General features: G+C 43.3%; 1 protein-coding gene and 1 long non-coding RNA gene across 2 annotated transcripts in view; one reads left to right on the forward strand and one right to left on the reverse strand.

Annotated features, from left to right (window-relative positions):
- Positions 1-14,079, forward strand: part of CNTNAP2 (contactin associated protein 2) — a 1,027,100-nt gene that overhangs the window by 982,577 nt on the left and 30,444 nt on the right. The window lies entirely within an intron of this gene.
- LOC133223812 (uncharacterized) lies at positions 10,562-13,925 on the reverse strand. The gene is made up of 2 exons (XR_009728686.1): positions 12,993-13,925; positions 10,562-10,798 (listed from the first exon to the last, which is right to left on the reverse strand). It is a non-coding gene; the product is annotated as an uncharacterized LOC133223812 (long non-coding RNA).

The raw sequence follows: 14,079 nt of genomic DNA on the forward strand, positions 1-14,079 counted from the left end.
TAGCCATCAACTTAAAGATAGGTTTCAGAGGGAGTGAGAGAGAACCTAGCTAGATAGCATCACAAAACTCTGATGCTTGTGGTGAAGCGCAGCTTAACACATCCATGCGGACTGGAGCAAGAAGCATAAAATAACACAATGTAATCCTAGGCCTCAAGCTTTTGAAATAGTCGAATCTCCTTAAAGAAATAGAAAGGGGCTAATTAAAGCAGAAGTTCCCCCTTCCAAATTATGCTCTGCAGAGTGGATCTTCAAGAGAGTGGTTTACTGAGAAAGCAAGTGCGATTCCTTTCTTCAGTGTCAGACGAATGCTCTCTCTGTAAATTGTGTATCTCTCCAGATCTTCCTGTAGTTAGTATTCACAGGGTCTTTCAGATCACAAAATGGCACTATGCAGCACTGGCCATCAGCCTGAACAGTGATGGAGAATGGCTACTGTAGGTCATGCCAGAACCCCGTATCAGACTGCAGCTGTGAATAGTCCTGATATGATGACAACAAAAATACTGAAGAAATAATTGCAGTTATAACCAGAAGATGTGTTTCTAATCTTGTCTGTGTTCTTCAGCCTCTCATCCCCTCTTGAGCAGAAATAACAGCCAAATGCAAGTTCTGCCTTCTCTGTTGGATATACTGAAGAGAAAGCATCTGTTGCTTGTAGCTGTAGTATTTATTGCATTAGAAGATACTATTCACTTATTACATGGGGGATATCTGGATCAGGGAACAATCGAGAGATTTTGTATATTCATTCATTTTTGTCCCCAATACCTTGCTGTAACATAAAATCTCCATACATGTAAATCCCACACACTTACTCAGGAAGCAAACACTGTGGTATTTCTCCCTTTGAAGACTACCCGCTCTCTTCACATCTTTCCCTATTTTGCAAATCTCAGGAGAGAGGGAAAGCTCAGAATAGAAGCTTCTGTTTCATTTCAGTAGCAGATCTGGAGCTGCCATGGCCAGAAAGGATCTAGGTGAGTTTTCAGCCCATGAAACCTCTCTGTTGGTTCCAAAAGCTTCCTTATGTAAAACGCATCTTCTGGAAAGGGCACCCGCTTTGTGTTTGAAGTTCTTTAGGTACTTCTTGGGTAGCTGCTTTCAACAGTTTGTCTGCTGCACCTTTTAAATTTGCAGTTGATTTCCATGATGTGTTTGGCTTTTGCTGACACTTATTCCTCTTATGCCTTTCTTGGTTTGCTTAAAGAGCTCTTCATCTCTTTGCACCTTTTTAGGTAGCTTCTTGGCTTCTAACCCTATGATCCATGATTTGCTCTCACTAAGTGTGTGTTTTACTGATACTGTGGATTCCAGTGTCATTAGTCCAACATGCCATGAAGGCACACAGGCCTGTCTAAACTGTAGTCCATCTGTGCAGTTACAGACTTGACCAAACTTGTACTCAGAGCCTGAGCTTTGAAATCTATTTAAGGAACCATTTTTTCTTTATTCATTTACTTGAAGAATTTGTTTATTTGCTTGCACATTCTTTCATTTATGTTACTTAAAGAATTCTACAGTGTTTCTTCCACTCCTTTCTTAGAATCATAGAATGGTTTGGGTTGGAAAGAACCTTAAGATCATCCTGTTCCACCCCCCTGCCATCCAGTAGTCAGTTACCTCGTTTTGTAGCATCATATTTTTTAACCATTTTCTATTCTTTTTGAAAGGACCTAAGGACTTTTCTGGTCTTCTGTAACTACTCCAGTGCTTCAAGGGCTATCAAACACTGTAGGAACAGTAATCTCTTCAATTTACACCCAGGAGTTCTTACTACTAATGTGCGGATCCAAATGAGCATGTAGGGTTTACATTTTGTTTATCATTTCCTTCTAATGAAAAGAAACTGTCACATGCTAAGATACAAGCATAAAGTCTTCAAAGTGTGGAACCTTGCTCTTTGAGATGCAAACTGTTTTTAAATAGCCACTTCCACCCATGGGTTTCTTCCTGACTCTTCCCTCTTGCTGCTGTTCATCATTTGCCTCAGCTTTGGCCAGTTAGGCTTTTTAAAGCACATATATCACATATTGAACATAATCAGGTTATGATTGTTGGTCCCTAGGCAACCACCATCTTCCAGTCCAGTGATTAAATCATCTTTATTCATCATAATGAAGTCCAAACTAATTACCTGATGTCATAGTCAGTAAAATTTTTAGGGGGGAAAAGTAATTTCAATAATCTAATCATGCTTTACTATTGGCTGCAGGGGATCCCAGCACAAGCATCCCAAGCGGAAGGCTCCAGCAAACAATAGGATATTTCCACACACAGCAGACATGCCTGTCATCCCCTTTTCATTAGCTTTATTAGCATACGTGTCCGGAGATTATGTGTAAGATCTTGCTGGTTTGAGTTACTCACCAACAGAAATCTACGAGTGATGTGCTCCTTCCTATCCCAAATTAACATTCCTGTCCGGCAAATTGGCTCTCAAGAATGTAATTATAAGTGCGAATTTTCCATTCCCTGTGTTTCTATCTCAGATTCAGAGCTCATCAACACAGGCAATTAAAAATTGATTCTGGCAGGGTCTTTGCCTACTAAATTATTATTTTATCATTCCAAGAGGTGGAATAAACACCCTGCACAGAGCTGTGTGCCTCTGCAGCCAAACTGTTTCCAGCTCTTGGGCCAGCTCAGTTAAATGGAGTCTGACTATCTCTAAAGTGCAGATTGCCGTGCTGAGAGACATTTCAACTTTGCTAAACTGAGTGTCTTCACTACCTATGATTGACCTTGTGCTTGCTTAAATTGCGTATCATCTCTGCTGGAGTACGGCCAGCCATTCACCAGGTAGAGATTTCTCACTTACTGATTCTTTAGTTATAAAAATGGGCAGGTTTGTGCTTTACTTGTGGAGGCCAAGGAAGCTCTCTGAGAGTTTTCTATGTGACATACTGAGACTGACCAGGATAGTGCATGCCTGTGCGGAACAGGAGCCGATTTTGTTACCTCAAAGCTGACTTGGTTCTGAACAACCAAAGACAACAGACCTCAGTACAATTAGGATGGCAGCTGGTTTACAGGTTCCAGACTGCAGCCTCCTCAGAAATACATGGCTTGTATGTGCTGCCAATGTCAGTTCTGTGCCATAAAGTCCTCCATTTTACATTCCCTTTTAATAAACCCAAGTAGAAGAAAGCCCTTCACTGGAGTATTCACTGCTGCTGCTGTTTTGTCTCAGAAGATACCAGCCATGCTGTGTTTCTAGTCAAGAGGTGAGCATCACAGAATCCTAAATACATGATCATTTTATGGTCGTATGGTGAGGATAGCACCTGCTGGTGCATGCCATGGTGTTAATGGAACACTATGGCAGACACTCTTGAAATTAAAAGTTGCATCTGTACTGATACAGCACAAATAAGAAGGGAGGGGAATAGAGCAGAACAAAGAGGCACCTTTTGCACGAGTGCAAATGCTTGCTATGCTGAAAGAAAAATACATAGAAGTTATGATTTATGCTTGAAACTGTTTCCTGTGCGTGATGCCCTTTTGACATAGAACAAGATAGAACAAAAAAACCCATGCTAGAATGTGTAACCAGTGCAGTATCTCTGGATGTGAAGAGGAGAAACTACTGCTCTTCTGCAATGTATGTAAAGAATATTCTGTCTGAAGCCCTGTGGAGATGGAAACTGTGCCTGTTTCTCTACCAGTAATAGCTGGATGATTCAGCAGTGACCTTGTGAAAGTTTTGCTGTTCTATATTGGGCAATATAGAAACATACAGGATCATAGAATAGTTAGAGTTGGAAGAGACTTTTCAAGGCTCATCTAGTTCCAACCCCCTGCAATGAGCAGGGACATCTTCAACTAGATCAGGTTGCCCAGAACCACATCCAGCCTGGCCTTGGATGTCTCCAAGGATGAGGCATCCACCGCCTCTATGGGCAACCTGTGCCAGTGTTTTTCCACCCTCATTGTAAACAGTTTCTTCCTCACATTGAGCCTGAATCTCCCTCTTTTAGTTTAAAACCATCACCCCTTGTCCTACCACAACAGGCCCTGCTAAAGTCTCTCCCCATCTTTATTACAGTCCCTTTTAAGAACTGAAAAGCTGTAGGACAGGTATGGGACACTGAAGTTGTGATTGGATTGATGTGGTTAAATGTGATACCATGCTAGCTGAGTAAAGACCTTAGATGAGGTCCTGCTGATGAGTGCTATTAGCTCGTGTTTGACTTCTGGAGTGACAACTTCCAGGTCCTGTGATGTGAGGCTCTGGTCCCACATTCCCTCATCCTGGTTCCTCTGAGATCAGTTGCTCCCATTAATGGCACACTTCTGGTAAAGTGCTGAATTGTTTGGCTTTACTTGCTCTCTTCTCTCCCTGAAGAAAAAGCTGAGCAGGCCCAGGCCCATATATACAGTGCTCTGTCCCCTGGCGAGTGTGTTTTGTTGGCTGCAGTGATACTTTCAATCTGAGTCAGTGCTGGCAGACTCCTGCTGCTGATGCCGTGCAGCATCTGCATCCATGCTGGTGCCACCAGAAGTGCTGTTAGCAATGAGATGAGCAGCAGATTGCAGTGGCCAAGCACAGCCAACTTGCCTGGGCTGTAGCCTGTATTATTGTTGACTCTTCAGGGCTTGTGTCAATCCCCATATTGCATCTGTTCCTTCTGTCTTCCTCCCCTCCTCTCCAGCACAAGGGACCCTCTCCCCAGCTGGTGGCATGGGTGATGGAGCAGGGATGAGGGAAGGAAGTTGGTGGTGCAGCTGTTAGGAGAGGCTTACACCTCAGACTGACAGTCTGAGGAGGGAAAAGATGGAAGAGGTGGTCTTAGAATTGCTGTGTATAGATGGATATGGCTATTTTAACTCCTTTTTCCAATGCCCCATAGGCAGGCTGCTGAACTCTCCATTCTTTCATCTTAAAACTGAGTGAATCTGAGTTTTGTTACGCCATTCTCTGAAGGTTCTGATTTGGCTTTCCTCATCCTCTGTGCAAGTAAATGAATAACAAAAGTATTTGAACTATACATTTCAAAACTCATCACGTACCAGAATAACCTTCAGCTACCTTTTTTCTCAAGAACGGTTGGTTAACAGCACGGGGCTCTTGATGCTGAGCAGTATCTCTGACAGCATCTTCTGTGATTTCAAAGCTTCAGTGCCCCTTTAGTGCTAAAAAAAACCCTACACATGCAAAACCAGCACAAAACAAAGCAAGACAGCACCATTGGAGGACTTTCACGGGGAACTTTGGCCCCGGGGCAAGGCTCCAGCAGTGCTTGAGGCCCCAGTACAGCCGCCGCCCCGATCACGCCCCACACCTCAACTCCCCCCGCCCGCTCCCCAGCTAGATCCAGTCCGTGTATTGCCGTCTCCGCAGCAGCCAGGTCGGGGGAGCCTGCGCTGAGCTGCGCTCCGCGTTTTCTGCCTGCTCGGCTCCGCTCCGCTCCGCACCGTGCGGTAGCCGCTGCCCCGCGGCTCCCGGCCGGGACGGCCAGAAGGCCCATAGAGGAGGCGGCAGGTAACCGGGATGGATGGGTGGGTGGGTGGGATGAGAGATGCCCTGCGAGGCGGGGGGCACTCGTGTGATGAGCTGGCGCCGGTCCTCAGCCTGGAGGGAGGTGGTGGGCGGGAGGGACGAGGCGTCCCCTCGCCGGGAGGCGGTCGCCGGCGTGCTCGGGGCGGTGTGAGCTCCGCTGCCCGCTGCCCGCGAACGAGCCGCCGCTAGCGAAAGAGGTGACCCGACCTCTCGTGCGCCTGCACAATGCTGTGATGTGTGCTGGGAGACACCGGGATCCCCGCCTGGTGTCTGGGGTTTCCTGACCTCTTCTGCGCTTTATCTCCGCCTGGGGTTCAGTTGTATCGGGAGAGCTGGGAGGAAGGGAGAAGGGCAGCTCGAAGGGACGAAGAAGGGCAACCCGGTGTAGAGCATCTGGTGCCGTGACCCACCTGTAAGTTTCGGTTTATTTTCGTATGACCTGGCTGTCAGAGAAGCAGGTTAATAAGCAGTCCTGTTTGGCAGGTCTGCGTCTTTATCCAGCTGAGGTGATACTGAGTGTTTAGTTCAGTGCAAGATTTAAGGACAAAAAGCAAATGACAGTATTTCCTGTCTGCATCGAACTTCATGCACTGGTTTAATGTATTTCTGTGCTGAAGCTAGCATAAAGAGATGCTATGCTTCTAATTATTATTTTTTAATATGTATTTTTATTGCAGCTTGATCAAAGGCTTCCTTGTCCCTCCAAAGAAATCCATTAGGCTTGATCTAAGAAACATCCATATCTCCTTTTAAGCATTTGGGTGGGAGTGCTTGCTTACAGCTTGTTAACAAAGCCATTATACTGCAAATGGCATTGTGCTATTCCAGAACACTGTTCCATCCATGCTTGGATGTAATAATGATAATCATGATAAAGCATGTTGCTAGTGCACAGTTTGATTTAGGCCAGCAATTCAGTTTGCACCATTTAACGAGATGCAGAGGTAGGCACTGAGTTAGTCCTTGCGTGTTGTCTGGTCCTGTTCTTCCATCATCCCTCTGCACACCCACCTCTGTGTCTTTTTATTAAGATTTATATTATCACAGTATCTATTATGCCTACTGAATAAGACTGTGGATGAGCGCATAGAGCAGAAATACGCACACTGAGCATGCCTGGCATGTAATAGTTTGCATCTGATCTGGAAAGCAGTAGAAGTCCAGTTAAGCTATATGTATTGGACGTGACTATCAGGACTGGCAAAGAAAATGTACTTCCCTGCTGTTTCTCAATGAGTGAAATTTGCTGTCTGGCCTCAAACCACACCTGTTTCATTCATCCCCAGTGTATCTGTTGAATGATGGAGCAGTTTTGGTTTCCAGATCATGGTGTAATGCTTTCACATTTCATTCTTCATGAAAACATGATTTCTACTGCCTAGACAGGGAGAGGGTCTTCTTCAGGGCTTTGCAACTCAAAGTGCATAAAGCTCTTTAAAGAGCTCTCTTTTTAGGTGACTTATACCTAAATTTGATACACTGTGGTCCTATAATGGTGGAGGGGTGGAGGTGTGCAGTGCATCCCACAACACAAGTTGAGACACTCATTACCTTACCAGGCTGCAGCCTTAAAATGAGCTTCAGGAGGTCATTTGTCTCCATGTGAGTAGTTCAGCACTGGGACTCACTGGTGTGGGATTCGGTGGAGGCCAGAGGCATTAATGGTTTCCCAAAGATTGGACACATTCATGTGAGACAGTTCTTTAAAAGGCAGGATGCAACCTTCATCTTGGGCAGGTTTAAAGCCAGTGTTTATGGGAAGCTGGAAAGGTTGTGGGTGAGGATCATTCTACATACTCTGTGCTGTTATACTGCTTGTGAATCACCTATTATCAGTCACCTTTTTCTTTGAAGAGAGAACAATGAACTAGATAAGCCATTGATCTATCTAATGCAGCTGTTACAATTTTTATGATCATTTGACATTGAGCATTGAATAGCAATACTTTTCAGGAGTGAATTTGTTGTACACGAGCATCGTTCCAACAGAGGAAACACGAAACAGTATTTCACATCCGCATACTTGTAACAAAGAAAAGCAGCCAAAGCCTTTAGTATTTCTTGGGTCAACCCCATCATTGACTTTGAGACGTAATAGATGCTGTTTGGATATAAATTGCTCAGCTTCAGGTTGTGAATTATACAATACTGGGGAAAAAAGCAGAAAAGAAATTGCTTCTTAGAAGTGAAATTGATTCTTTTCCCCTGTGCTGTCCTACAGTATTTTTGCAATTGTTACAGTAAATGGTGGGTTTCAGTACTACAGCCAGGTTGGCGTTGTCTGTACAAAAAGTAGATCCTTCAGTATGAGAAAAAATAGATTCCAAATGAAGATGTAATGCAAACAGAATGAAAATGTTGGCAGAAAAATGACCTACTAAGTTCTAGCATTCTCATCCTTGCTGGCATTCTGCTTTTCATTTGCTTGCTATTTCAGGCTTTTGATAACTGAATTAAAATTGCCATTACTTAGAAAGGTCATTGCTTGTTCCTAATGTGGTGGTGTGTATATCTTCTGAAAAATGTCAGCTCCCATTTACATTGCATTGAAATGTTATATATAAAGGTGTGATAGCCATGGCTTTCATAGAATCCCAGACTGGTTTGGGCTGGAAGGGACCTTAAAGCTCATCCAGTTCCAACCCCCTGCCATGGACAGGGACACCTTCCACTATTTCTTTTCACTTAGTAAGAAAAATGATGTGGGACTGATGAAGACGTTTTGTCTTTGTGTTACTGACATTCCTAAAAGGGGGTTCTTAAACAGATGGAACAGCCTTACCTTTTTAGTTAAACGAACAAACTTTAAGAATGCAGACGGCTGATATAAGGCATATATGGTATATAGAAACAAGTAATGCTGAATGAAAAATTATATCCCAGTTTCTTCAAATGGTTATTCGAGCTTTTCCTTATCTCCACGTGAGAGAGTGAGATACGCAAGGCAGGAGGGAGGCAAGAGAGGGAACTGCAGCCTACCCACTCTTTGATGAGGCTGTGGTTTTATTAAGCTACTGGTGATAGGATAGAGAACACAAAGTATGAGGACATTTGCAGGCAGTTATAGAAGGGTGCCCATTAACCTGCAAAGCAATAATCAGACTGAGTTTATATTAGTTTAACACAGTTTTAACAAAAGCACAACATAACTAAGTGCATTGGAGCTTGGCCAAGATACATTACATTTGACTAGAGGCTGTCTTGTTTGATTAGTTAGTTAGTTTCTGGCCTGAAAAGCATTTGCTGAGTTATGCTGCAGCCAGCTTCCGTAAGACAGAGAAGCACATTTAGGCAAGCTGTATGAATGAAACTGCAGATTTCTTTTGCATAGTAATGCTCTTTCTATGTATGTGTTTTACATCCTCTCTAAGGGTTATAAGAGATGCTGTGAAGATTATTTATTGTGAGCATAAATTAGAATAGGCTTATAAATCCAGCTGAAATACAGCATCCCAGTTAATTCTGGTGGTGTTTTGGGTGTGATAACAGCTGTTATGTTTTCATAGCGATATCTATGATGATAAAATTACTCAGTTATTTTGCCAGTCATTGACAGTCGTGGCTTGGAGGTTTGTTACGATATTTCATCTATATCATTTTTTTTCTCCCCTATCATCACTTTCCTGTCACTCTGTTTAGAACCTGCCTGCAGACAAAAAGTAGGTGAAACATTTAATTCTTTGCTGTGAATGAGACGCCTGCTGCTGGCTCTCCTGCAGCCCTCAACCCGTGATCCCATTGCTTTTGCTTTATGTGAGAAGGGTAGAGGATGGGGAAGGAGCAAAAAGTGTTCTTGAAGCTGACTGTCAGATACTTCGCGGTTTTGCTTTGAGAACTGCTGATTTCTGCAGCTTCAGTTACAGCAGCGTGTGCTGAGCGCTTTGCTTCTCAATTGAAAGGCTTCCATTAGCCCTCAGGAGGGTTTGCAGTCACGGTATGGGGTACAGCCTGACTGAGCAATGTTAGTGTGCTGTTGTGTCAGCTCAGCCTGTCACTGAGGTGAATGGCCTGCCTTTTCAGCTCTCTCTGCATTTGGGATTCCTGCTTTAAACACCAGGCTGATCTTTTTGCCTCTGGCAGCCACAGAGAGTGATTGGTTGTCCGGAAGAGAGATGAAATGCTACACAAATTTGTAGAATGACTGTATTACCTCTCACAGTTGGGTATATAAGGGTAACACATGGAGAGGTCTCTCTTCCCCCAAAGCCAGAAGCAGTTTTGGTTCCACTGACACAGAACTGACTGACTGCTCCTATTGAGGTTCTGCCCCAAGCTGAACACGATTGGGAACATTTGGAGACTTCTGTCCAAGTCAAGACTTCCAGTTGCTGTCTGCGTGCTGGGTATCATGACTTGGCCACAAAGAAACTTGGTGTTCCTTCTCTTTTTCCCTGATTTTTGCATTGTTCCATTACTCTTGGGAGAGCTTCCTCTTTTATCAATGGAAATGTGCCATACGACCTGTGCCTCCGTTAGTGAGTGACCTTTCCAAAGTCATGAGAAGTTCATAGGGTGTTTAAAAAACTGATTTAGTTTCATTTTCCTATTTAAAAGCAGTGCCCATCCCTTTTCCACTTAGATCTCAAAACACCTCAAGTGAGACAGATCCCAACTAGAGGGTAGGGGGAATTCTCTGTGTCCTACTAAGAGGGAAAGAGAGAGTTTGCCATGAATATCAGAAGTGACTCACTCAAGATTATACAGTGAGTCAGAGGAAAATGTGAAGAAAATACTTATTTCCTTGAAAGAGAGATGTTTACTTTTACTGTTGGGTTTGACAATGCAATTAATAAGGACCTTACAGCATCAGATAATTCCCTTTTTGTTAAAAGGCAGTGTGAGTTCCTGAATGATAACTGTTGCTGGCTATATGTGAAACTTTAAAATGGAACTTGTTGGTCTCAAACCCTCTTCATCTGTGGCAATGGGAAACCAGGCTGCTGTCAAATAACATCTCCATTTCATAGCATCCATCCTTCACAGTGCCTTTTTTGACTGAGGAGCTGCGGTCCAGCACTAGCCTTCATTATTACTGCAATAATGGGACTCTGATAGGAGTGCATTTCACATCAGTGATTTACTGTCTCCATTACAGCATGACCCGAAAGCTGTAACTCTCCTGCCAGGGGCTGGGGTTTGGAAATGCTCCAGGGCCACAGCGCAGCTTCCAGGCCAGCTCAGGTTCTCTAATCCTGTGTGGTTTTCACTTGGTTTGATCATTTCCAGCTTGTGCAGAAAGTGTCGGGAATGCCTCATACAGAAATGGCCTTTGTTTTGTCAGCACTGATAAAGTTGCTGCTGCAACTGAAACACGCACTGAGCTGTTACAGGCTTCATAAATAATTTTTCTCTTGCTTGCACCATGGATAAAGCTATTTCTTTGGTGTCAGCAAATAAAAGCACCCTGTGTTTGCTGTGCAACACTATCGGTTGGTGCTGCTGGGTTAATGTTAATACCTTTGGTTTCTGGCACAGCGCTTTATACACACGAACAGCATCTTCTGCATGTTTCAGGGGGTGGCCAGTGAATTGACAGTCTAGACACAAAGTGTCTAAACAAAGCTATTCAGTACAAGCTATAATGTCTTGTAAATAACATAAAGTTACAAGGAAAAAGTTAGAATAGCCCCAGAAGGACCACATCACCTGATAGGACCATACAATGGGCAGCATCTGAAGGCTCTGGAAAGTAATCAGGTGGAGGCATGTCTGAAGGCATCTGACTTTGGGTCTGGGGTCCAAGCTGAAGGGTTCAGTGAGTCTCTTAGGATGCATCCAGAAGAGGGAGTGGCAGGATGGCTGGAGACCACCCCACAGCATCTCACCATATTCACTCCATCCCTGCAGGCCCCTAAGCCTATTAGCATGAAGGGAAGGGGACATGTGGAGAGGCATCCAGATACCACCTGTCCCTTACAGATCTGTGTGACTGGCACATGAGATTTGGATGCATGAAGAGCAGTTGGGGGTCATTCGTGCTTGGGTCCTGGGAAGCTCAGAACCCCATTCCTAGGGACCATTTGCCCTTTTGTTGCTCCCAGCACCCCTGTAACAAGTTCTCCATAAATGAGCATCTTTGTTGCACTGGTGCGAGTTTCCAGAAAGCAGTGTGCGTCAGCTCAGTTTTGAGTTATAGGCAAAATAAAGTTCCTGTTGTTTTATTATCTGTACCACTTACTTTAATAGGAATTACTGATCTTCAGACAGAGAAAATATAAACAGCCAGTAAGCAAAGAGTGGCTTGATTTTCATACTGGAGGATGTTCATCAGAAGACCTAGGTGATGTGTCAGACTTCATTTTCCCTTTGTCTGCTATTATCCCCCTTTTGGTTATAAAATAGTTGCTCCTGACAGGGAATTTTTAGCCCTGTGGCTTTGGTCTAGCGGGTGTATGTCATCCCAGATAGGTTCTCCCTATGACTATGTACTGTATATGATTCAAGCTAATTTATTTATTCTTTCAGGTTTTGTTTTTATACCACACCAGTCTTCAGGTGTCAGTATGTGCCAGGGTTTGCTCTTGCATTGAACTGCTCATCTAGGCAACAAACAAGAGAAAGTGCTTTATAATCTCAGCGGACTGTGACTTCTTGAAATCAATAGCTTCCTTTCAGCAGAGTTTAAACTGCTTTCTATTATGTGGAGCCTGACACAGTAACAGAGAGATGCTTAAGATGCTGATGCGGCTGATATTTGAGCAGCAGGTAATGTAACAAGATACCTTTCTAAGTACAAGGGACAAGAGAGCACATGGTGCTCTATTTTGAAGAGAAAATTTCTTGCTAAGGTTGACCCAAAAGCAATTAGTGGTTCATTTAACTGAATTGGTGAATTCACCTGTGCAGTCTATTAAAATATTATATAGAGATAATTTTGACTCAGCTGAGTACCGCTTGATTACCTTCTATCTACCCACTAGGTGGGTGCTTAATGTTAAGTGAAATAGCAGCACATCCTGGTAGTTCAGCTAGAAATACTGCCCTGTGTCAAACCTGGACTTCTCTCAATAGTGACACAGCTACTTTCTTTCCAGAATCATTAAGCTGTTGTATTTTTGAATGTAAATGGGCACATATAAACAGGTCATTGTCCTAAGGGCAAACAGCTGGATTTGTCACCATTTTCAAAGCAGAACTCAAATGCTGTCTTGTGTAAATTGTGTAAGAAATAGTCTTCAGTAAATTGAACTGAAAGGGCTTTGGTTGTGCTGCTGAGACTTTCCTTTGTTTAAAAGGCATCTTCTGTCACAACCAAAAACACTCCAGTATATCCTGCTTTTCTTCTCCCTGCCCTCTTTGTGCTGTTTTGGGCAGAGATTTCCCACTACTGGAAAAGAAAGAAGAGCTAGATGTCTGCAACATCCACTGAGAGCCTTGCTGTGGTAGGAAAGCACCCTTGCTATGCCTTATTTCTACTTTGAAGGGCATCACTGGAAATCTCCAAGGGAATTAATAACAGGATATTTACTACATACATTGTTGTGCATACCCACAAACTGTACTCCAAGTTCTGTTACATTTCCTTCCTAATGGAACATAATTCACAAGTAATGCCTTGATGCTGTCTGTATGTATTGAACACTGTGCAAGGTTAAGAATTTATTATAACTTTCTGTATTGATAGGCATTTAGAGTCCTATAAAGAAAGAATGTACAGATCAGCTAGAATAGAAAGCAAAGGTATTCATTATGTTTAACAAAAACAAGGTTTTGTAGGTTTATAAAGATTTGCAGTGGGAGCGTTTCCCTCTTCCTTCACAGATGGTCCTCTCCTCTCCCCCAAGTTCAGTGTGTTACACAGTCCAAGGCCACCTTTCCACATGGGGCATGACTATACCGGTATGGCACAGTACCGAGCTGGCTTGTATGGCTTTGTGCTGCAGTGCCTTATGTATGTGTGAATCATTCTAGGATCCTCACATGGAGAACTTTACATAAACAGAAAGCCTTTCTGTTTCATCTGTTAAAAACCTGCTCAGGGCTGTGTGACCAGACACATCTTCTTTCTGCCAAATCTGGCTGTTGTTTTTCTCGAGTCTTTTTCCAAGCAGTGCCACAAGAATATATAAAACCCAAATGGGTTTAGTGGAGCTGGACCTCACCAGCAGTGCAACAACCTTTTGTGCTATTAGACATGCTGTGGCCCTTCAAGCTACTCTATAGGTCTTTTACTGGTAAATAGATATGGAAAGCAGAGAAGGGAGAGAATAGATAAAAACTATATTTGCAATGTATTTGCTTCTACAAGTAGCTCATCAGATGCATGCTAACTAGGTCAACTTTGGTAAAAACCTGAACCAAACTCTTATTTGTTCATCTTGTACTAGAGTCTAGGCAGGAGCCACAACTCTGCATCTACAGGCAATGTAGTAAGGGCAAAAAGGCTTAAAAACCAGACAACTAATTACACTGATTAGTATTGCTATGTGCTACTTAACACATTTGTTACTTACACACAGATCCAGACACGTTTTTTTCCCTCTATGCAAATGATTTTGCTTGTTATAGAATAATGAATTTCAGCTTCTTGGGTACTCACTAATGGTGTCTTGTGTCATAAACACGCTTGGAAATAG

Source organism: Neopsephotus bourkii, unplaced genomic scaffold, assembly GCF_033783945.1.
Source record: "Neopsephotus bourkii isolate Nb327-2 ecotype Australia unplaced genomic scaffold, CSIRO-AGI_Nbou_v1 NB_1655, whole genome shotgun sequence".
In the NCBI taxonomy this organism is placed as follows: domain Eukaryota; kingdom Metazoa; phylum Chordata; class Aves; order Psittaciformes; family Psittacidae; genus Neopsephotus; species Neopsephotus bourkii.